Source organism: Thermobia domestica, chromosome 4, assembly GCF_964235325.1.
Source record: "Thermobia domestica chromosome 4, izTheDome1.hap1.1, whole genome shotgun sequence".
Taxonomy (NCBI): Eukaryota; Metazoa; Arthropoda; class Insecta; order Zygentoma; family Lepismatidae; genus Thermobia; species Thermobia domestica.
In genome coordinates this window covers 167,009,371-167,035,999 of record NC_137457.1, presented here as the reverse complement: position 1 = coordinate 167,035,999, position 26,629 = coordinate 167,009,371, and the positions used below count along the sequence as shown (strand labels likewise).

General features: G+C 36.3%; 1 long non-coding RNA gene across 3 annotated transcripts in view; it reads left to right on the top strand.

The window, feature by feature from the left end:
* LOC145683393 (uncharacterized) overlaps window positions 1–26,629 on the top strand; it is a 459,015-nt gene that overhangs the window by 415,713 nt on the left and 16,673 nt on the right. For all 3 annotated transcript variants that reach the window (XR_014131074.1, XR_014131075.1, XR_014131073.1), the window contains exon 3: window positions 18,191–18,299. This is a non-coding gene — a long non-coding RNA (uncharacterized LOC145683393). The remainder of the gene's footprint in view (window positions 1–18,190; window positions 18,300–26,629) is intronic.

Sequence of the window (26,629 nt, the reverse complement as noted above, 5' to 3'; positions counted from 1 at the left end):
ATTTTTATTTAGGTCAGAAACGAGTTCAACTATAAAGTGACATCACGTATAACCAATGTAAACACAGCATTCATCATGTATCATGAGCCGAAACGTGGAGTAACAAGCGATCGTAACGTTATTCACGTTTTTCTCCTTACACATCAATCGTTACGACATCTAGTATCGCGATTCTGATCATGATATCATACCGTTGGCTCATTTGTTTATTACGAAATTCAAATTACCACATCTAAATGTGATTCATTTTTCTTAAACTTGATTAAAAATGTAGCACTTATCGATATGTTATGATACTGTCTCTGACATAAATATAAAGTTGAGCTATAAAAGTCTGTCGTTGCACTAACAGCTGAGAAAAATGCTGATGTAGAATTCTTCGTAAAAGCACATTCTGCAATTTCACAAATAACAAACTTCTATGCGTAACATCAAGGAGAAATGTGTAATTTAACACAATCTGTTTAAATCTGCACGTCTTCTTTTCATACGCGAAAGTGCACGCACAGAATATTAACAAATTCTCAACGGGACACTTTGGCTCAGCGCTTATTTCTGATGTCTCTGCTTCAATCCACAACCAAGTAAATTTATGATGTTTTCTCATTTCACCATTTCTCATCATCATCCTTCGATTAGCTTCTAGGGGACGTTAAAATTTCCTGAAACTAGCAACAAGAATGAAACTCGGGACGATTGCAATTTCCATAACGTAGTAATCAACAAGTGTAAGGTATCCATGTTCACCTCTGAGGCGGAAAAGTGGATCACAAAGTACTTATCAAATTTAAGGGAATAATTTTAAATACGACTCCATATAATCATATAACGTAATAAGGCTCCAAAATCAATACCCATCAGAGGGAACGATGACTCCCAAATTTAAAAATAAACCATTGTACTTTATTATATAACGAAAATGTCTCATCAAAAATAATAGAACAAGTTAAAACACTTCCAAATTGTAATATTTTATACTCACATGAAAGGGAACGAGGCCCCTCTCGTCATGTGGATCAAGGTGATCATATGTGTCCTCAGTGATCCTATGCATTCCCTGGCCCCTGAGTAGGCATAAGCAAAATTTCAATAGGTAATGCAATCCCGTACCAAAGCATCCCTAACTCATTCACGTTATCACTATGGGGCATGGGTCCCTAATTGGACAATCAAAAGTGAAATAGGGTCATCCCGACGTCAAAGAAACACATTAGCTCAAACCAAATACCTCTAATTCATTCGCACCAGTGAGGGACGTGGTAACTCAGTTGTAGAGCGTTCACCTCTGCTGTATGGGGTCCCTGGCTCAAACCCCACGAAAGTAGATTTGTGGTGGACAACATTATACTCAGGATTCTACAATTTTCTCCCACACTTTCATTTCACCAATTCATTCATTTCTCAACGTTGCCGTCTCCTTTAGCCTAACCAGCATAATCGTTTGACGCAAAACTAAAGATTTCATTTTCACCAGTGATAGTCCAATTATATACCACCTCATCAAAGAGAAAACAATCTCCAATTTGTTTTGCCATAAAAGGGAAAGAAAATAAAAAACATTCATAAAGCTGTACTAACTCATAACGTAATAAATCAAGAATATGTTTTAAAAATTTTAAGAATCATAATAACTTCTAATCCAAAAATCACAATTCAATGACGTCATAGCCGAGCCAGGGTACCTCTGACTCATTCGCACCAGCGTGCATGGTCCCTGATATGCATAAGCAAAATTTTAATAGGTGTCGCAATCCCGGGCAAAAGAATCCCTAACTCATTCGAATTAACGCTATGGTCCATAAGGCTCCTAATTGGATAATCAAAAGCGCGATCAGGTCAGGCCAATACAACTGTTTTCATTATATTTTGAACAGTAAAAGAAATTTTCCTGTAAAATAAAACTACTACCATTATTACAGAACAGCTTATTATTCAAACATTAAAGATTCATTTTTAATCCTGTAACTTGGGTCTTTATTCGTGAGAATTTTAGATATACTTTGGTTTGTATGAATCTATTAACCTGCTGTTTGTTAATATTGAAATTACTTATGTGCTAAATCTTAATTTCAAGTGCTATTACTTAAGTTTAAAAATCGCTTATGTGCTAAAATTAAATGTATTATAGTAAATAAATATATTTGGGCACCACACTTCTTTCTAAAAATTGTTTTGCAGAAATCATGGTCTTACTGAATGATTCATTTAAACTCTGATTACATAAGAACACTTTTCCATTACTTGAATATTATTTATAACATTATCAGAACATTTATTAATTCTGTCAAGGTTTAAGCATTCACTTTTACTTGGCAGTACATGCTTCACTTTCCTATTAAACTTTATGAAGTGGTAGTTTATATAGGAGGACTTTGACGTAGTGGCAATTTTTTCTTGCATTGGATTTCTTCGTATCCTTATATTATCTTCTGGGGATCTTGCCTTAGATTTAAACAAAGAGATTTATATATACGATATATTTATATTATTATTATTATTGCTATTATAAAGCACTACATGTTAAGAGTCCAAGCTTAGACAAAACTACAGGTAAATCAAGTTAATTTTTCTTTTCCTCTCTTTTCTGGTAGATAATAGCACTTTTTCTTTGTCAGAAAATAAAGAAGGCGTGATAATACTGCTCAAGGTTACTATAGATTGAGCTATAGCCATATTACCGCATCTTGTCAGACTCATACTTTCAGCATAATCGGCCTTATCGATGGACCTATTTCTGTGAAGTACAGAAATGGAGCTATAACTTTCCACATCGGCCGGCTTATGACTTCCTTGAAAAGTTCTCAAGGTCCGTGACTTTCATACTTATCCTTGAATTTAGAATTATATGCATTATGGGCAATTGTGAAACCATTGCCCTTGATTCAGTGAAGCAATGTGGCGGCTTTAAACACTTTCCTTGAATAAAATTATAATTTTTACTTCAGAAACAAATTTATTGTATATACTGACTCAATGTTTTGGTGATAAAATATGTAGAAGTATTACTAAATGTCTACCAATCACGGGATTTTCTTTTAATGATAGATTTTGTATTGATACTTGAAGAATTAGATGTATGAGAGGAAGAACTTACATTAATAAATGAAAGGGGTCCATCAGACCCCAATCTGAAACTCAACAATTTCAATGTATACACATAACGCACTCCATCACTCCAGTCTATCATTCACACACACGAGTATAAAAAACAATTTTTCACAAATCTAGTTAAAATTTAATCACTCGGTTTCCAGTAATAATTATATACAGTATTATGGCGAATGAATGGTATTTTTGTTAACTTCTCGACTGTTGTGCTGTAAGTAGGCTGTGTATGTTTCTTTACGTGTGTCTACGAAGCACAGGTTTTATTCTGAACAATGCAGTGCTCCTTGCAAATGTTTCTGTTGCATTTGTAACACACTTGGGAAATTTTCCTTTCACAATAGCGAGGACATCCTGAGAACTTTCATTACTTCGCACTTGATTCATTGCATTTCTCTTGTACAGGTCTTTTCACTCCACTGCGCCCCATTTCCTCCAAAAGTTACTGCCTTTAGCTTAGGATTCATAATCCTTTCTTGCAAGTGAGGAAGCATGAAATGCCCTTCAAGCTTCTGTAAAAAAAACTTTCGTGTATTGGATGATCCCTTCTGATATTCTGGGTATTGCTGCATAAGCAAAATGAATGCATTGAGTAAAGCAACGTCCTTGACGTTTGTGCTTTAGTTTTATTGTAAAAGAAAGCATAGTTTCTGTTTTGTTCTTACTGCTAGTTTCATCTACCTTCTTATCAAGATGCAAAGTACTAAGTAAAATAACAGATTTGTTTTTCTTTGGATCATAACTTACGATTGTCAAGTATTTTCTGAACGCAAAGATAGAGTAGGTGACGTATCTGCTTTTGTTATGTAACAAGTCATGTGGTATTACTCTCTTGTTGAGTCTCGTTGTTCCAACAACAGTAATGTGTTTTCAGAGGCTCTTCAAATAATGACACAGTTGTAAAATAATTCTCCATTGTGTTGATAACACCAGTAACCCGAACAGAACTTGACAACTCGAAAACAACATTAGCAGTGAGATTTTTCTTCACAGGATTACTTACTGTTTTCCACAATACTTTATTCCATCTATGGCATAAGATGTCAACGAATCACAGAGTCAAAATATTTTAATGGCGTACTTCGCTGTCTTTCGCTGATTCTACTGAATGAACTTCCAACATCCTCTGGAGAGCAAGAGATGTTTGTCAATTGTACTTGATTCACTCGGATTGAGTCTTCGCCAGCAATTCTGAATGAACTGTTCCCAGATGTATCTGAAAGCCGCTTAATTGTCGTCTTTGTCTCGAGTAGCTCCTGTTCGCTTGTCGTCGAAACGAATATCTCGCCGTAAATTTTCGAATCTGATAACAGAGAATGATGTCCGGAACATGGGACTGGCCTGTTTACCTAAAAACAACTCCATTATTGGTACAGATGGTGATCAGAAAAATGGAAACACGTGTAGTTGGCAACACGTCAGATGTATGAGTTGGCAGTGATGTCGTGGCGCCCGCAGCACCGGACCGCTGGTGGTGGTGTGTTAGGACGGTCTCCATACTATCAGGCGCAGTGGAACAGCAGTGTCCAGTGGCTGCAGAAAACGGAGGTAGTGTAAAATGGGAGACCTCTCAGATTTTCAAATTTGGCAAATTGTTGGTGGGCGGTTATGTGGAGTGAGTGTGACGGCAGTAGCTACTGTGTTAATTGTGTCGCGTGGGACAGTGTCAAAGGTGATGACCGCCTACACCACACACGGGAAAACCACATTGGGGAAGCGGAACAGTGGGCAGAAGAAAATCATGATTGACAGGTCACGCCGGGTATTAAAGCGCATTGTCACGCAGAACTGTCGTGTCACTGCAGAGCAAGTGACGGAGGAACTTAATCAGCACCTCTCCCACCCTGTTTCGACAATCACAGTCCGCCGCGAATGACATGACATGAACTTACGGGGTCGTGTCGCACGGGTGAAACCGCTCATCAGGGACCATAACTCTTTCGCACGCCGCAAATGGTGCCGCGACATTGCAACTTGGACCTTTGAGGATTGGAAACGTAAATATGGTCGGATGAGTAATCCTTCTACCTATTCCCAACCACGGGCCGTGTTTATGTGTGAAGAACGCTTAAAGAAGCTTAAGATCTGCAGTGTCTCCGCCTAACTGTGAAACATGGCGGCGGCTCGGTGATGCAGTGTGCCACCATATCATGGTTTTCATTGGGTCCTGTGATCACACTGAGCGGACGAATCACTGCCAACGATTATGTCGCAATTTTAGGAGACCACTTGCATCCTATGGTCAGTATGTTGTTCCCGGACAATGACGCCATCTTCCAGGATGATCATGCACCCATTCACACAACTGGCGTTGTTGCAGCGTGGTTTGAGGAACATTGGGATGAAGTTCAACACCTCCGCTGGGCCGCCCAATCCCGAGATCTCAACATAATTGAACATCTGTGGTCCGTCTTGGAAACACGACTCCGGCGACGATTTCCACATCCATCCTCTCTCACAGAACTGGCCGATGTCCTACACGAGGAATGGTGTAAAATTCCACTTGCTACCATTCACGAATTCTATGCCTCCATCCCACGTCGCATCAAGGCTGTTTTGACGGCGATAGATCGCCCGACACCATTTTAATCTGGTGTTTCCATTTTTCTAATCACTATCTGTACATGATTCGTTTTCGCTCACCCTAACACCTTGCTCTTCTGGTTTATTTTAGCTTTTCTCCTTCCTTCTTTGTCAGTGCACCTAATACTTTTTCAATCATATCCGAAGTGATGAAGTAATTCCAAGAATCTTTCGGTTAAATGGTCTTGGTGCCACGAATAGAACCAGAAAGATTCTGAGGATTTTGTGGGCAGGAGTTAGACAAAGAGTTGGTGGTTGTTTTCCAAACTCAGAATTATCACGGCTAACGAAAGTGTCGTTAGTGTAGCTTTTAGTGGAAATATATACTCCCGATATATCATCTGTGCCACCTATATTATCTGATTCCAACCATTCATTTACTGCTCTTGTGAAACTTTCGTCAAGAGAATTCACTGAGTACCTGGTCCTTTTCCTACTCATATACGCTATCAGAACCCAACAGACTTCAGTAACTTGAGCATGGATCAATCCAGTGTGCACAGACGTCTCTCTTTCTCTCTCTCTCATTTCTATCTGACTGTTTCCATGGGGGAGTACCGGGTTTTAGTTTGGAACCCCTGCCTCCTATATGAGCTAGATGAGCTTATGTAGTTAACACATATAAGCTGATATTAAAGGACAACTGTCGCACCTTCATTGACGTAACTGTTGATGACTTGTGTTAGAATGTGAAAGAGATGGAAACGCAGGCTGTGGAAAATATTCTGGTAACTTCATAAAGGCAGATGATGGTTACAAACAAGTCAAGTGCTGGTTGGCCGATGAAATAGCTAATAAGCTTTCAAAGGAGTGGCCCTCATAAGGGTGTGGTCATGTATTGTTTGTTATTGTAAGTTTAGTCAAAATGTCCGGAGCTGCTTTGAGGGCAGGAAGTCTAGTTCGCACCGCAGCAAGAAGTTTATTTAAATGAAGATCGTGAAAAATGTTGATAAATTCTCTCAAGGTGTCGCTATTACTAGTTGAGTTATCTTCTGAAATAGAGACTTGTTTCTCTGTATGAACACGAGAACCAGTGTTCTTGGCAAAAGATTTTTGAGAATTCAATTCTTTAGTAGCTTCTAGAGGTGTATCATTTGTTAGTGGTGGAAAATCATGAGATTTATATGCCGGTGGTTGAGAAGTTCAACGCAACAAAACTTTATGAATTGTGGGGATCGCTTATAACTTGCAGGATGGCCCCCGCCACAATTTGGACAATTTGAAAATTTTCCTGCGATGTACGGTTACATTTATAGGTAAGATGGTTATCGGCGCATTTCGCACATCTGGGTGTAGCATAACAAGAACTCTGAGTATGGCCGATTGGTTTTAGCCGGATTTATGGTAAGTTTCCAAAGAGTACACCAGGAGATAAAGCGCTAAATTGCAATCTGTAAGAGGTGGTTTATTTGTTGAATGGTCTTACATAAAGCAAGGAAGGCGGTATCGTCGGCATACTAAAATAGATGAATCCTATCGGGAAGCCTAGGCATGTCGGCAACATAAAGTAAAGTAATGGGGACAAAGCCGAACCTTGTGGTACGCCTGAGAGTAGAAAAATAGGGTGTGACAGCCTGTTGTTCACAGAGAGGTATGCGAGGCGTTTGGAGATGAAACTGTAAATGACACGAATATATATTATTGGCAGCTGTAGTGCATGGAGTTTATATATGAGCCCCGTGTGCCACACATTATCAAAGGCTTTTTCTTGATCGAATAGCACCAGACAGGAAGGTTGAACTGAATTATATTGCTGAGTGATGAGTGACGTAAGTCGGAGGAGCTGATCGTTTATAGAGAACGATGGTTGGAAGCCTGCTTGTGTGAAAGGAATAAGATTGCGATTGGTCAAATACAGATGTAAACGTTTAACTAATATGCGTTCCAGGATTTGACTAAATGTAAAAGTTAATTGTATGGGACGGTATTAAAATACATCCTGTGGCGTTTTATTAGATTTAAGGAACATTAGCGTTTTCGATGTCTTCCAAGATATTGAAAAGTATGCAGTGCGGAATATGAAAGTATAGATTTCTGCAAGTAACACTAACAGGCTGCCACGACATTCTTTAATGTATCGATACGTTATATTCTCTAAGCCAGTTGCTGAATTACGTTTGTTGTGAACGACTTGAGTGATTCCTTGCATGGTAATCGGCATTGTTATGGGTGAATTGGCAGGTAGTGCATGGTGAATATTCGGCTGTTGTTGTGATGTTGAAGTGTTAAGCCTGTCGACCACATGGGGAGCGTTGTCTGTTATTGTAAGTGTGAATATAGTCTGTAAATGGTTGGCGAAAGCGTTTGCTTTTGCAGTATCAGTAGACGCGGGAGTGTCACCTAGTAAGAAGGGATACTTTGGTGTGGAAGACTTTCTACATAGTATATTGACTCCTTTCCAATATTTGCTGGGATGAGTAGTGTCAGAGAGATTATTGCATGCCTTTATCCAGCACCGAAGCTTATAGACCTTAATATAATTATGGACCATACGCTGGAGTTGTGTATGATGCTTCTGGATTGCGTGTTTGGAGAAAGTCACTGTAAGACTGGCGTGATCACTTGATCAGAGTGCGATATTGTGGAGGAAGTTGGGGTGTAAATGACGTAGTTGTAGAAGTTGGGATGCAGGAGTTACTTGCATCTTGAATGACAGTGGTGATTCTGTCGACTGTATCATCTAACTCTTCTTCAGTAGTAGGGTCCCTGAGATGTATGGTGTGCCGGAAATGGGATAGCGATATTGTTCCCAATTAGCTTTATCAAATCTAAACTTGTATGTGGTGGTAGTAGTGAACAATATTGTATGTCAATTTGATAGGTGCGTGGTCATTTCCGAGAAGCTGAAGAACTTCGACGGTGCAGTGAGTTATGAGATTATTAGGAACTATAACGATGTCGTGCGTGGTGTCGGAAATTGGGCGAGTAGCTTGAGGGTGATGAACAATAATGTTTGTGGTTTTAGCTGTGATGAAGTTCTAAAGATTTGCTCTTTCCTGATTGGTGCGACTGTGCATATTTAAATCGGCCATGATGAGATACGAACGATAGGTATTCGAGATGTATTGCACAAATTGATACGGAAGGGAGTGCCCTGGTCTAATGTATATAGTATCCAGAGCAAGGACGATATCTTTAAAGTAAACTGGGGTAAGAAGGTATTTTGCCAATGGCGTTGTGTTTTAGTAGTGCTGCCGAAATTGTAAAGAAGGCGAGAAATCAATGGCTACTCCTCCGTTAGCTCGTAGTACCGGAACAGTGTTTTCGGCATGTATCATTGTATAATCTGGTAAACGGCATAAATGAGACGAAGTCAGAAAGGTTTCACTAAGTAAGAAGGCCGTGACGTGGTGTTCTAGGAGAAGATGCTCAAGTAAAAGTTTGTTTTTTGGAAGGAAGCGTGTATTGAGAAACATGAAGACTAGAGCCATAACACAAAGTAATTTAATCGATGCATGAAGCATATGATTTATGAAAATGCACAGTATTACCAGAATAAGTAGCAGTGAAAGTAACATGGAATGTAGTTTTTGCCGCAAGTATAATTTGTTGTAAGATGCAAGGTCTAATAAACGGATGGATGTTTTGTAACGCTAGTGTTAAGAATGTAAGAAGTTGATCTAGATTAACAGGAGTAGTGAGCGGATGCGGAGTGTTATGTGGCTGGGCCGGAGGCCTAAATGGAACGATCAATTCAGGATGTTCCTGAGCAGGTTCTGGTTTCGCTTTACATCTGTAGCTATACGTTGGGTGTTGCTCATTACAAGTAGCACATTCGGATGTTGTTGAAGATTAGTACAGGCTCTGGTATTGTGAGGTCCGGCACAGTATCCACACTTACTTGTATTCTTGCAGTTTACCATCTGGTGTGAATTATATAGCTGGCAGCGTTCGCAGCGTACTGACATAGGAAGGGTAGACCGTGAAGGCTCTACTCGGTGCGTGTGGTTAAAGATGGATGCTCCGGATACTAACAGTTCGTCAATAGTCTCTTGGAGTGAGTTGAGCACATGAACCATGTAAGTAGGGCCCCGGGCGTTGCAAATCCTAATTACTTCGGTGAGCGTGTGTCCGTTCAGGGTCAGTTCTTGTTGTATCTCCTTATCTGTATATGATGGATCTACTCCGCGAATGACTTCTGAAAGGAAGACTGGGCGTCGTGGAGGCTGAGGTTGCTTCCGTCGAGGTGTCAAGTGATGTGATGATATGATATATTAGGTTAGACTACCCGTTCGAATAGTAGTCAAGATGCAGCAGTTCATTTGACAATCCTGTTATATCGGTCGTCCTTGGCTAGATCAGTCTGACGAAACGGTACGCCACGGATGACATAACAACAAGCCGAGGATAAGGAAACGGAAGGAAAAGAACCAAACTCGTCACTTCTTATCAGGTAAAGCTTCAGAGCCTTGTAGACACAAAGCTTTGGAAAGTATGATATGGGCGTTCTTCGGAGAGCCAACTATATGCCAACTTACCCTACAAACATGCAAGTAAGTTCTGGTGAACAACTCGTAACGAATTAGTTTAGAGTGAAAATAGAAGCTCACACATATATATATATTTGTAGATGAAATGTAAACTGTACAAATCTCATAGGATAATAATCAAAAAATACGTGATATTGTGCTGCTGGCAGAAATTACAAATACAGCACTACTTGCGAACCATCTATTAACCACAGTGAAACATTAAAACATAAATTGCACATATTACTAATTGATTATATCCAAGGGTAATATAACATAAAGCTTGATAGATGATTGCGGTCCTTAGGACTCCTGTAATGCATTGAAGGGGTACAAAGAGGAATTATTGATTATTTGTGAGATATTAAGCTATGCAAAAATAAAACGGGGCATATTTAATTGTAAATGAACTTTGAAAAAAATTAATAGCATATTGTCGTTCGAACCCAAATATTATAAATCCTACGAAGAAATTTAGTGGTACTGGACTCCAAACGGCCCCTGCCATGCATCAACGGGTTAAAAAACTAACGTAAATAACATTCGAATTTTATGTAAAGTCTTTCTGTTAAACACTGTTTATATGATAAATTTTTCTCACATTTTAATTATATTTGTTATCCTTTTGTACAGAAGCTGCCAAAACATTTTTAGGCTCAAAACGATATAGAGGTCATATTGTCAGCGGCATTAATTTTATCGCAGCGTGTTATGTTAATGAAATAATTAGTTAATAACAAGTTACTTATCAGGAAACAAAAAATGTTATAAACGATTGTTGTTTCGTAGGGAAATATTTAGGTCGAAGTGTCAAGAAATTTGAATTTATGTAAATTGTGATTCAGTCGAATGACATTTAAACACAATGAACTGAAAGATTTATTATTATTATTATTATTATTATTATTATTATTATTATTATTATTATTATTATTATTATTATTATTATTATTATTATTATTATTATTATTATTATCGATAACATGTTAAAGTGGAACAATATCATTGAATGCAGGACAATTAGTGTTCTGTGGCAGAGATACTTTTGAGAATTGAATGTCGAAGAAAATGGTAAAATTGCTGGTGTCCTGGACTTAATAAGGTGAAACTTAGTATTTGCGTGCTCCTATTGTACAATTCTTCATGAGACATAATTAGACTAAGTTAAATTCTTTTTGCGTATAGCAAAATTAAAAAAAAATATAAGAGCCTCCTCATCTAGTACCAAGTAGGTTCATTATAGATAAGATGTAAAGGATCTGTACTACGTTTGCACTATATGACAGGGATATAGTTTATTTAAGCTTTTGGTATAGGCGTCTGGGCTTTGTGGTTAGATTTCGACATCTGAGTCGGACGTTCGTGTTAGTTATCCATATAATGCATTTGAAAAACATTACATTGATAATGAACAAACGAATATTATACTTGTATACAGTACCCAATGAAACAAATGAATACGATCGCAGTGATGCAATGCCCCACAAAACTATTACCTTGAATATAAGAACTTTTTTGGGATGCAAGTTAAGAATCTTGTCTCGTGTAGCATCTTTTCTGAGATAAGGTACAAAATATGTATAATTATAATTTTTATTCGTACCACAGTGTTCAACTTTTAACTCATTCCTTCGAGTGGGTTGTTGGTATGGTGTCGTTTTAAATATCAAGTGTATCTGTTAATGGTCATATTTGCATTCTCTAACCTAATGTTCCTGTATATTTTGTTTCGTATGAGTATACAGCTAAAATATTCAATACATACGTACCAACGGAATTTAATTATTAATTTCAAGAGAATAACACCTTAATGCTGCATCGATCGTAGTCAGAATATCATCATCATCAATGTTCTGCCACATTTGCAGATTTACAAACCAAATCTACATTCCGTCATGTATTTCAATTCTTAGCATTAGTGGTTCCCAAAGAGTAAGAATCTCACATCTTTATATCATCCAGGAGCTGATATCCTTTATCTTCCACCCTTCTCAAAACTTCTTCATTGCTTTTTATTTTCAGTTGATTTCTTGATTTTTCTCTATATCCACATTTCGATGTTTTCCAAAGGTTTCATATCACTTTGGTGAACAGCTCAGGTTTTTTAGGCACGCTGTTCCATACTGCATACTAAACATTCTAGCAACTCTTTTTCTTACATGGTCCCTCATAGTTCCGGAATATATATATAAAACTTGTTATTTTGTTAAAAATGTTTAACATCCCAATTCTTATTTTGATTTCCTGGTCACATTTAAGCCATTTAAAGATAGTCACACCTTTAGAGAAAGATCTTAAAGTTAGTTTAATAAGAGCAAAATCAGATAGGTGGAACTCTAAGCCATTTGTTGCGCTTTAAAAAGAGGTCAAGTAAAATATCTCTCTCTAGTTATTGTTTTATTAAGGACCTACTTTTTCTTTGAAAACAAACTAAATATTTATTCTCTTACTATCAATTCGTAAGCTTTTGTACACGGTACGAGAACTTAGTAATACACCAAGTGAACTCATAAAAACCTAAACAAACTTGGTTTTAGGTTAATGGTAATAATAGTATCATTACCAAAAATTAAAAATAATATGCAAACGTTTTCTAAAAGTGTACATAAAATAAACGTGGCATAAAGACTAACAGTAATTCCCTAACACGTTTTCTTTGCGTTTTTTTGTAGTATTACGCTATTACTAATTAATTTAATTTTCTAATTGTAATAAGAAGTACAAAGTACACAATAAAAGACAGTGCAAGACAGACAGTAAAAAATAGAACAAATAGTAGCTTATATAAGAAAATGAGAATTCTTATTATCTGAAGAACACTTTGATTCCTTTTTTTTTAAAAAAAAAGTACACTATAAGACTGGCTATACCAAGGATCTTATATAATAGAAGATCTGCCGTTACAACAAAATCTTGAAGCCATACGTCACAGTTTCGCGACTCCTACACTGCCCACTCCGCCCAATAGGACTGTAGTGTTTTGAGCCAACAATCATAGCGGAAACGAAAGTAGTCAATCAGACGATGGCAGAAAGGAGAGTAGCCAATCAGACGTGAAGATGATCGGTTGTTTTTTGCTTCATTGATTTAATCGGATGAAGATATATATGGGCAGATCCTCTATTTATAACATCGTTGGGCTATACACTATAGGATAGATCCTAAGAAATCTCTTACGATTTGTTCTAATCAAATTCTCAATGTGTATGGCATCAGGTCGCATGTCACTTACTGTGTTCTGAACAATCCTATGATATTCCTGTTTAGAACACGCCGTATTTTAGAAACAAAATTGGTAAATATTTCGATTTAAACATCAAGTGAGAGAAAGAGAAAACAAAACAAACGAAAACATACAACTGTTGAGGTAGGCTTTGCTATTTTATCTTTCGATCGTGTAGGTTTCCTTTTAGCGCAACACTCGAAATAACTGTTGAAAAATTATAATTTGCGACCAATTTCCTTCTTATTGTTTCTTAAATGATTTCCGCTTAGCGACATGAATATATCTGCGCTTAGCGGTATAGATAACATTCAAAGGGACCATCAAAAGCAATTGGTAAAAACTACAATTCTTTTACTAATTTGCGTATGAATAAAGTGTTCTTATGTATAGTATGAGAACTATATTGCAGATATAAGTGACGTTCTATCATCTTTTTTGGGAAATTATGCTGGACAAATATACAAATATAATTTAACATAACCTTACATAAAATAACCGTAACTAACCGTAAGTAAACTACCTAGATAATGTGAACACAAAGTAACGAAATTGTAACATTTCTTAGAAAAAAAGTTCTTGCTAAGCGTTACCCCTCACTTATTTTATCAGTTATAAAACACTTATAATGATTCTACCCTAGTAAGCCTGTACTTATATACACAAAATAATGAGTATTACTTTGTATTTAATTCAATTGCTACCACAAATTTATTTTCATGCCAAATATTCAATTTTACCTGTAAATATTCTGAAATGTGGTCCTCCAAACCTATACCAGCACGCTTCCGACTTCTGTTACTTCTTTAGAGGTATCCAATTTATCATTATATCAAGTAGGGAGAATGTATAGCGTAGTTAGCATAGGGATTCATTAATTTGATAGTTTTGTTAAACAGAACTATTTGAAAAAATTGTAAAACGACATTTGAAAAAATCGTTTTCTACGAGATATGTCATATCATTTTCCCAAGGTTAATCATAAGACATTCCCTGGGATTTATCTCGTATTGTATGGCATTCCTAATCAACGTGACGGGTGGTTTCCTTGATTGGACATCATGTTCAATCTCTAACTAACTCTCAAGCGTGATAGATATTTCGCAAGTAGCTCCCATTCTCTATGGAACAATAGTTAATACGGCTGGCAAAAATTAATCTTTCATGGTAATTAATAATTTCTGTGGTGGAGAATGGTCTCGGAACACTTTGGAAATGTTTGCCCCAATAAGTAAAATGGGTTGCAGAAATCTAACAAATAGAATTCAAGTAATAATACAAACTTTAATGGTTCTATTACAATTGAAATATTCATAACAACTAATTATAATATGCATGACTTCAATATGATTTCCTACTGTCTAGAATCCTGGTACTGTCTAGAATGTCATGATCTGTCATAATAGCCGAGAATCGACACTCGTGTACTTATATCCTTTTTACCTTTCTCAAAAGCAAAACATTGATATTACAAACTGTGCGACGTAAACGTCGTTGGCTTACGTAAAACATTCCCTATTTATCTTTTCCACACTTCCAATACGCAATAAGAAACAACTTACAAAAAAACCTGAATAAACTTTAAAATACCAAATTAATTTTGTATTGGAACTTAAGAAATAAAAATATAATTATTAAATATATTTCTAAATTTCATATATGAAATCGCGCCAAACAATAGCACAGAACCACTTCAAATAACGGTGACTTCCAATCGTCCACATGAACGCAATACTAAAAGTTTTACTACTAAATATATAATATACACCCACACATACATACACACACACACACACACACACATACATACATATATATATATATATATATATATATATATATATATATATATATATATATGTATATATACAATTCACATGAATATGCTATGTAACATGAAGCTGCCCTTAATAAGAACAGCCTTACTGTCACGGGCCAGGAATGCATAAAATCCTCCACATTTAAATTCCGGTAAACGAAATACGGATTATTGAACCCATTTAAAAGTATTGTAATGGTAATTAATTGAATACGCAAATATTTAGTAACAAAATAAAGGAAATCTGGGATAAAGGAAAGTTCCACACATATCCTTTATAGAAATAGCCGAAGTTGATAATAATAATTTTGACAATATGTGAATTGATTGAAATCAATATATAAATAGAATTCAATACATACGTATATGTATATTAACTCTAACTATGTATGGCTCAACAACGATAGGATGTGTTCAATTAATAATATTACCATTTGACCATTAATTTAGCTCTCCTTACATTTCCACTTCAATTTATTGTATAATAAACATAACTCACTTGGATATAATAAATATAGTAATTCTTAACTCACCAGACATTTTGCAGTAATTTTGAATATAACCTCTAAGCATCCAATAATTATATAGCACCTATATTATATTTAAATTGTTTTTCTTGACCGCTTGTATACACTTAGCTATAATATTTTGTTGCACCTTTTATACTTTATTATTGTTCCTGTTTTATTTCACAAATATATTATTACGGTTACGGTGGGGAGTTAGCGACAAAGTTCTATCGTTCATATCCGACGAAACTCCAAAACTTTTACGGTTTCGTGTATGGTTATTGGTTAGCGCGAGCTGCAGGTTGTGAACCTGAGTTCGAACACTAACCCTTCGGGGCTCCACCATAAATACGACGTGTGACAGAAACCACACAGTGTGTGTTGATGACTAAGCGTGAACACACACTATTCCACTTAAAACAATTTTCATCACGGGCTTTGCCTTACACGGAGTTAGAAACCGCTCTCTATTTCTCTCTTTCTTCGCCCAGGCAGACGGGGATTTAAATAAATAACATCCCGTATTTAATACGTGATGTATAGTCCTATCCTCATAGATACGCTGATATGAAGTAAGGCTGAAAGAGAAAATGTATCGAAGATGTAGCTCAGTTAATTCGTTGTTGGTACCTGGATCTACCCAGTATCTTTTCTACTTTAGGAAAAGTTCAATGAAGAGAGCAATTTCAGAATAGTAAAGCTTACTACAAAGGTAGCATAGTATACAGAACGACTACAAGAGAGGAAACAAAATGAAATAAACACTAAATTCTTACAAAGGTCCTGACTACTTAGTTGAGCCATTCCAACTCTAATATTGACTCTTCGCTATTTGAAACGACTAAGTTCTTATATACGTCCTCGTTTCCATTATTCTCTTAACTTCTATTCAAAGTCGAGGAAAAGAATGAAAATCAGAAAAAAAGAGAGAAGAGAAAGATGAAACAACGAAAATCACGTTAAACCGATTCCAGATATTCCAAATAGGCATAGAAGTCTGCTTGACCCAGGCTATTTGCAGGGCGAGGCCGGTCGCCATTTCTTATTTCGAAAACAACATGTTACAGAAAAACTCAGCGCAGCGGCTAAGTCGACACATGCCTGAGTGGTATCGGAGCCTACCAGAGCACGTCTGTTCGTCTTGAAAGTTGAAGAAGAAGTGATGACCAGAACCGACCATGGACGTTTCTGACACATTATATAATACCTGTTCAAGGTCGACCTTGAACAGACAACAGTGGAGTGGGAAGCTCTGATCTCGAGGATCTGGCGACGATTCTAAACGGATGCAAACGCTTTTCGGAGGTTCGGCGGAGGTCGTATAAGGAGTACCTGTGACCAGGAATACCGTTTCTTACGTCTAGCTGCCAGGCTCAACAGACACAGCACCGCCTCAGATCTCCTTAGGACCTTCCAGCTGCTACAGGAACGTCAGTGTCAAGATTTATAGTGTACAGACGGTTAGCTGAGGGACACTTGTATGTTACGAAACCAGCAAGGTGTGTTACATTGACCCCACAGAAAAGAAGTCGGTTGAATTCATCCAGAGAAAATCACCTGTAATCCCTATAAGAATGACGTCATGTCCTGTTCACAGATAATTTCACGTTAAGCCTCACCAGTGATTCTCAACGTGTGCTCATCTGAAGAGAAGCAAAAACACGGTTTCTTCCAGCTAACATGACTGCTGTAAACCAGTACAGGGGAGGCGGAATCATCCTGCGGTCCCGAACACCTCTAGATGTCTTCCCACAAGGTTAATTCACTGGTGCAATGTATCGGGATGTCATCATGATCCAATACGTTCGTCTGTTTCGGGGCGCAGTGCGTCCTGATTTCATTGTAATTGATTATATCGCACGTCCTTATCATGCTGATGGAGTGGATGAGTAATTTGAGCACCAGGATATCAGGCGATTCAATTAGCTCAGTTGCTCACCGGACTTGAACCCCATCGATCATGCGTGGGACATGCTTGGCAGGCGCATTGCATGTCGTCAAATAGCTCCAAGATCCACTAATGAGCTTCGGGAGACACTTGTACAAAAATGGCAAAACATACGCCAGCAACTTCCTGATAATCTCATTTTCAGCATGCAATCACGTTGCGGTGGATGTGTTGTAGTGCCAGGCGATCTCACACATATAGATGTCCTCTATCATACGCGTAATCTAGTATGTCCTATTTCCGAATTTTCCTATGCCCATGCATTTTTGTCTCTGTTGCCCATTCTGTACATTCTCTTCCAGTGTTTTTTGGACTTAATCCATTTGCAATTCAACATTCCAATAATATATGCCTGATTCCCTATTCTTTGAGTACATAAATCATGCAAATAGCATTATTGGTAAGTTTTGCACATGAGTGTATACATAGGATATGCTAAGTGTATAACAACTAAATATTCTATATTTTAAGTAAACGTCAACGAAATACATTTATTTATTATCTAATATACGTATATTATACTATATTTTGCAGAATAACAGCAATCTCAGTGGAAAACTAGCGCGGTTATTAGAGTGATCTGCTGTAATATTTTGAAGAAAGCTTCACGTCAACAGTGTATTCTCTTCAATTTTTGTCAAAGGTATGTTTCAAATCCCGTTTTTAATGTTTCGTTTTAATTTATGAAAATCTGCACTGAACTATTCTTTCGTAACCGTTTAACCCTTATCATACCAAGGTAAGTTTATCAACGTACGTAACCAACAGGTCTCTAAAGAACCCCATTACTTTTAGACTATATTTTTTTCATCAGTGCCATTTTGATGCTTCTTCTCACATTTTCAATTTTATGCTTCGTAAGATCTTCAATGTTATAAATCTCGAATATATATATATATATATATATATATATATATATATATATAGTGTTTCGATAAATGTGTAAGCCTAATAATTACATGAACAGAAATATTACTTCATCGATATCGATCGCTGTTTGTAAATTGTTTTACATCAACACTTAGATTACTCTGTTACTTTTAACATACGTAAATAATGGTTAAGTACGTATATACGGAATGTGTAAAAACGTACTTCAAAAAACACATTTACAGTTGAAAGTGTTACTATATAAATTTTGATCTTTTTCATCGTTCCTTTGTTGTACATATTAGTGTTTCTTATGCAGATAATGATAACCTGTGCTACATTCTTATATATCCATGCTTTACTGTTGAATTTACGAAATAGATTACAATGTTTGTAATTGCAATACTATACAACACTACATTTTACAATTATGGTACGTATTTAGCAATTTCTACTCTACAGTGAAATAAACTGTTCTTGATCCTATACAACATGAAGCTTGCATTTTACGAGTTTGAACAACATTCCGAGCAAACACTGCAAGTTTGGACTTTCCTGTAATTTTTGTACATAAATCAATTGCAATTATTACACTTTGTGTTTACTTTCTATTTATCGTCGTCCTTTCTTCTGCCTCTGTAATTTTTGGTTAGTTGAAATCTGACTTTTGGGATGCTTGTACTCCTGTTGCTTCTATGGCCTTCAACACATAAATATGTAATCCAAGGGGATCAGCAGCTCTTCGGGCAATGTTTGGATTTATTAGTTGTTTTCTGAACTTAACAAGAAGTGGTATCTTTTATAATGCCATTTATTGCTTCCAGTCTGGGTTTTTCAAGAGCCAAATGACAAATGTATTTAGTGCTGCAATGTCAATTATGTTCATAAATTGTCTACAAGCATCTGGATGTGCTTCTAGAACATGTATATTCCTGAATCAATTTGTCTGCGTTGTCGACTCCTCCTTTAGGTTGCTTGTAATAAAGAATCATCATTGGATTTCGTTTTTCATAATCGGACTAATAATCATCAATGGCTTGTGTTAATAGCACACGAACCACTTTATTTTTCATGAGGACGTAGCCGATCGTGATCATATGATCAGAGAAGAGAAATATTGGTGATAAAATCTCCCTGTTCCTTTGGAATGTACATGATCAGAACTGTGTCTGTTTTTTTTTTATTGACCTGAGGGGCCCAGTAATAGTAACATCCTTCCTCAACAGAAATTCTGCAGTGATACAGACGTATTGTAAAAAAATGTCCGTTGTGACACCTCTTCCTGTTCAGTGCCAATGCTATATCAAGTCGAATATAACTTGATGTGCCAAATTTTTCTCTGGAGATTTCCCTGTATGCACTTGTTAATTGTATAGATACGATGACTTTACATCAGCTATAGGCCAGAGTTTGATGCCATACTTCGTTGGCATTGAATTCATGTACTGTTTGAAGGAACAACGTCCAGGAAACGCCATAAGATGTTCATCAACTGTAACATATTGAACGGTTCATAGGAGTTCTTGCAGTTTTCAACGAAGTGGTGTCAGACCTCCCTGTTAGCTGGACGCTTCTCACTCATTTTTCGATTAGCACGTTTAGTTTTATCACAAAATCGAATGAATTTTCACATATGTGAAAATCTAGCCCTTGACATTGTTGATGTGAAAACAGCACGTCGAATGCTTTCGTCTATGCTCTACACTTGGATAATGTTTTATTTTGTGCAGCGCAGAGATTCACTAAAACACTGCTGTCAGTAAAACAACAGAGAAAGCTAGAAGTTCAACTCGATCCTAATTTTTCCAAACTTTAGCTTTTCCTGGAACACATGTTTTGTTAAATTTGTGGTTTGTTTGGACGGCTTCCTCATTCGTGTACTTTCAAATGATATCCATCATGTCTTCGTCATCGAAAAGCTTGAATACATAAAGAATATTATTTGTATTTCAAATGACTCTTGTAGATGCTGGAGCCCCTTTTACAATATTGCATCCTGCACCACGGATCAGGGTGAACCTGAAAATTTCCAAATTCTCACGCATTTTACTACAGATTTCTCATCATTATCTGGAATTGTATCGTTGCCACCAACAGCACTATCTTGTTCTATATTTACTTCTAAATTGTTTTCAGTTCTGCGTCATTCCGTCGACCAGGTATAAATTAATCATCTGAATCACACAACGTATCCTCTTCATCACTAATTTGAAGCACTTCTAACAAGTCAGAAATTATATCATCTTTCACAAATGTTCTTGTACAATATTGCCCTTACACAGCTGTCGACCATTTATCCACAAACTAGAGTGATAAAATGATATATCAAATTTGGCCCGCTTTTCCGTCCGAGTTCCTGCAAGTTTGTAAGAACGCACAGTAAATGCACACTTTTTATGCAAATTACCGATCTTGTTTGTTAATAAATTAACAGAACAATATGAGAATTATTTAGGTGTGTATATAAAATGTATTCTGTTGTTCGAAATCACATATGACAAACAGACCACGGTGTCCTGGCTAAGACATTTTAATTAACAGCATATTGGAAAAGAAAAAAAATATCATGAGGGGTCCTCGGAGGACCCAAATTCAGTTATTCATTATTTTAAAATCTAACTGATTCAATTCCTTGAAATGTTTTCTTTTCACAACTAGTAATCGAATGAAGGAAAAGCATATGACTCTGAAATATCTCTTCCTGTAACTGTTCTTGATTCTTTCTTCTTTTAACTTTGAAGCTTAATATATTTTTCGGGATAAAATTTAATTCATATATTAAATAGAAAACATTTTAATTTTCACATGTCAATCTATTTTTAAAGTAATTTTTATTGATACTTTTTATGGATTGTAAACAGAACGATCAAACATGTACATAGTACTCTCGTCCATCACGCAGTACGAATGGTAAACTACTTTGAAGGTCGGAAAATATAATGACAACAGTTATGTGGTCTTTTTGATGTGCATGTATTTAAAGAAATATGCCTACCGAATAGTTTAAATTAGAAAATGGAGTATTATCAGTGTAATTAAATTGCAATTGCCGATTAAATAAAAATGTAATTAACTACTTTGTCGTAATTCATGCATAGTGGAATCTATTCAATGAAGTTTCTAAATTACTAAATCAATTTTACTCATAAATAAAGTCATGGAAAATTATACTACAAATAATAAAACTACAACTACAAATAATCTATTGCCTATATTGATTTTTAAAATGCAGCAATAATGCATACTTCATTTGGAAAACATGGAATTGTCCAAAAGTGATTGCTTGAAATTATGTTCTTTGAATTCATAACGGTTACAACGATTTTTATTCTTGGAGAATATATATCAAAAGAGAAGTATGAATATTAAACTTCCTTAATTTGTGAGCTATATTTGATAACGACAGCAGGATATGATACCATTTCAACCTATAATGCAATTCCTAATCTTTTCTCATAAAATGACGCAGGAAGAAATTAGTCATTATCAAATATCTAACAGTTATAACCGTTTGAAACTTGAAGGATATCTGTTGTCAGCTGATGGATGACGCCATTTCTCTACTTCATCAAGTACACTACCTTGGGAATTTTACTACATTTATACATCGCTAAAGTGGAACCAAGACAACAAATTTCAGCTTGCTGTTGGAACTTTCTACCTTCAGGTTTATTTTCACTGAGATAATCTTAATGTTAATGTGTTTTTTTGACTCTTGATACTTGGCAATAGATAGTAGAGCAATCCCTCGCATATTTTTGCATCCATGAAGAGTCAAAATTTATCCAGATAATTCGAACATTTTGCGATGAAAGTTCTTAACCAAGTAAAGGACTTGACTGCACTATTCGTTTTTACTTGTTAATTTTCTTCATCATTTACTTTTCTTAGTTAATTCATGGGCAAGACAGAGAATTTCAAAATATTATTTTCAGAAATTTTATTTTACCGGTAAACTGATTCAAAAAAGAAATTGAAATCGCAGTACAAAAAAAAAATTGATTTTTGGATGTGAAATAAAATACAGAATTACTTTTTCTTCACGTTTCAATACATTTGTTTTTTAGCATCTGAAATAGGATACAGAATTTCTTTTTCTCCATCTTTGTATACATTTAGTTTTCTTCAAAGAAAGACGTGTCCGTTACGGGTACAAATTGTGTAAAGAGAAAATAAAACATATGAATATACGTGGTAATATTTATTTTGTTTCATGTAAAAGAAGAAAAAACAGATCATTAACATATAACAAGAACATAAATTAACTGATCCAGAGAGAGTGAGGTGAGAAAGAAAAGCAAATGCGACGTACCTGAATTACTGTCTTTCTCCACTGGTTTCTGCAAAGTAACGTTATATTCTGCACCTGAGTTTGTTTCCGCTATGGAGTCAAAAGGAACTCGTGCATCGATGAAGCATGTCTCGCGTTGCTGTTGACTCTTTGCCCGTTTTTGGGAGGTGATGTTGGTGAGATTAAGGAAAAATATGGCTGTTATTCTGTTTTAGCTTTTTATATCCATAGGGCAATGTTTCGTATGTACCTGTTATTAATCGGCGTTTTTTATAATTGAAACTGTACTTCTTTTCTTCAGGTTTTGTTATAAGATTATTATACTGGCTTCTGTAAATTTTGTGTGATGTGCTAATGGAGATTTTTCACTGGATTCATTAACGATCATTTGCTCCAGACTATTGACATTTAACTTTTGGCTTGCTGTATAATTGAGTATGAATCTACGAAATTTGCATACATAACTGGTTGATTTCGTGTCGGGGTTGTAGATTTCTAAAGCGTATTGTTTTGCGCCACAAGACAGGATTTTTTAAATGTATGCTTTTGGTCCAATTGATTCCAGTTCATTTATCATTGAACCAAGAAATACTTCTGGTTCTATCGTGGACTCTGATGGTCACTGCGTGAATATCACGGTATCTGTATCTAAATATAGTACTCTTTCTTGCAGCAATTCTAAATATTTGTAGAGTTTCAGAGGAGCTTGACACGCTGTAAATGCTCCAAGGACAACATTAGCATTGTGATTTTCTACTGGAACATCATCTTCATACACCCAATAAAGATATAACAACGAATCATTAGCAGGTAAAATTTGGTTACCTGTATATCTGGAACATTTATTTTCTGATAGTGTTCTTTGGGGTCGTTAATGATGGTCGTTTGGCAGAAAGTGTCTCTTAGAGCGAGACGTCCCCAGAAGGCATTCAAACAGTTTTTTGCAAGATACGACGTAATAAATTTGTCATTATATTTGCTCCTTTTAAAGTTATGCCTTCACGCTTTGTACTATTTGAATATACTGCTGCTTTTCTTCTCCGGTGATGCAATTGGCCGGACATCCAGTAGCTTCTAGCTTAGAATTCAAAAATATGTTAGTGTATTCGTTGAATAATTCGCCACTCTTGGTTTCAGGATCATATACGGGGATGTCGTAATCCCAAATTTCGTAAATTTCAATTACTTGATACCCAAGTTCAATGGCTTTTTGAATTTCATAGGACACCCACGTCCCTGTTAGACTTCGTTCACTGTCGGAATGTGTACATTTAGAACCTTTATTTAATGCTGTGGCACAGGCAGCACAAAGTGGAAACAATAACTTCTTATTTGAGTGAAATGGCAGTACTGGATGAAAGACATTTTTGCTAAGCAAAATCTTTACTTGATTAAGCCGTTGCCATCTTGAATGGCGGTCGTTTTTATATCTCCCTGTAGGTAAATTTGTGGGTGTTCTATTGCATACCGTCCACATTTATTGACATATGTATACAGTGAAACAATATCCAAAAATTTAATTTCTTCGTCTTCATTTTCATTTGCGACGTGATACAATTTAATTCCATTAACAAGGCCACAATAGAGGCTGTCTCTTGGATTTAACGGTGTTTTATTAGTATAAGACACATTTCGTGTACTTTATATCCCATGGATCGTAATAATTTCATTTTACGCTGTGTTACGATAGTTCATAGTTTCATTGGAGTTCTCCGAAATGGGCTCATCACTGCCTGTAGGGACACGGAGAGAACAAGCGTGGACCCTACAACCTTAAAATTCATACACCAGTTCCTCTTCAGTGTTGTGATGTTTATAGTGGCCGTCCAGATGAAAACCAGCCGTAAAATCTTCTTTTCCTCTTGCTGCATGTAGAATTATAGTCCATCCTTTTCTTCAATATAGGCAAGCCACTGCAAAGCAATCCGTGACTAATTGTTTCTGTGACGGTATCCTCGTGCAGGAAGAATGCTGATAGTATTGAGTTTTAAGAAATTTCGTCGAAATACTAAATTGCACGCACTCGCTAATGTGATAGCCTCAAAGAAGGGATTGACGTGGGTTTCTTGTTCAAAAGTGGTCATGAAAGATATACAAGAGAAATTCGAAGTACGTAAACGTCCTGGACACAATATTTTATCAATTCTTCTTCTAAAATAAACTATCGTTCTGGTGTTCGTTGTACCGTGCCATGAATTTCTCTCGTTCATCCACTTTCATTTCATTTCCACCATAATAATTGATGTCCGGTAATTTTCCCACATACGATTGATTTGCAGCAGTATTAAAAAAGTGTGGGAAATATCCTTTGGTCGCTGGTAAATGAAAGGCCTTGGATAATTTACTTAAAGCCATTGGCATGAAATTTAAGGAGTCAATAAACGAGAAGTGATCCACTTTCATGTTTAAAATTTTTGCTGCCTTCAAGATGAAAGTAGGTTTCAATTCATGTTCTTTCACTCAAGACTTAAGAATAAAATGATCATCATATCCCTTAGAGTTATGTGCCAAAGTTACAATAAGTTTGATGTTGGGTCGTGGTTAAGAAAAGATATGATCGGATCATCTTGAAAAATATGTTCCCGCTGTCCACAAACTTCATCTTGAACACAGTTATAACATATTTGTTGGACCACCAGTAAATTGGGCTTATGAATAAACGTGTCTCCAACAAAGAAAATATCTTGTGTGGCTTCAATATCATAAAAGACAATCATAGCCTTTTTGGCATGTAACACTGATTGAACTCCAGGCTTTAATTGAGTCGTATCAGGCTTCATGTAGCATTGGTAGGTAGACATAACGTCTTTATGACACACATTACTAAAAATATCTGTACATTTGTGTTCCCTTTCCCCTGTATGGATAATCGAATAAATGCTTAAACATTTGGACCACTGTTTCACCATCTTGCATATTGTTTTTTATGGTATGGTATAATCAGATGATTTGTATAACATATTTCACCATAAAATTCACGATTGCATTCTGGAAACTGCTTCTCCGTATTGGTCTTACTTCATGGCGGTTTCTGCAAACATTTCTCACACATGGCCGAATAGTTCTTTACGTGTCTATTAAGATGATCATATTTGTTGTGGCATGCAACACAGTAGTAGTTGGTAGAAAAAACGAACGTTAATGATGTGATGATGTCATATTGAGAATAGATGCACATTAAATTGATTGGAATCATTTCTTCGCCACCACGCCCTTCATACAGAATATTTTTCTCCGGAAAAGCTAGTGTACACGGTAAGTTTATAATCGGTCAAGTAGCGTTGCAATTGTCGCAATTCTTCCACAGATCACCCATGCTCTAAATTCACTGATGATCTAGACAGAAGTTCATGTACGTCTGGGACGACAACACACTTCCTCTGATCCTCATATTGTCTGTACAGTTTCTTATTTGTATCCTTATATTTCTTGAGGTCTATAACAAACACAATCGCATAAGCTAAACATTTCTTGTCGGTGTTTTTTACTCGTAAAATGCCATTCTTGCGTTTTAGTAACTCGTTATTTGATAAAAGATCTTGACGCACTAATCCAAATCCACGGGACAAATCCGCATGATGGAAATGTACAATGAACGGTTCTTTCATGAGAAAACTATCGTTACTTTGAAGGATGCGGTCGAAGGAAGCCTATAAAGTTTCCAGTGTCATATTACTTGCACGCCTGAAAGATAAATAAAACGGCTTGTTCTTCTCATCATGAGGTAAAATTGATAATCCAACCATCGATGATTCGTCGACATTTTCCAATAAGTAATCCAACATACGTTTAAAGGAAGTCTGAACCCACTC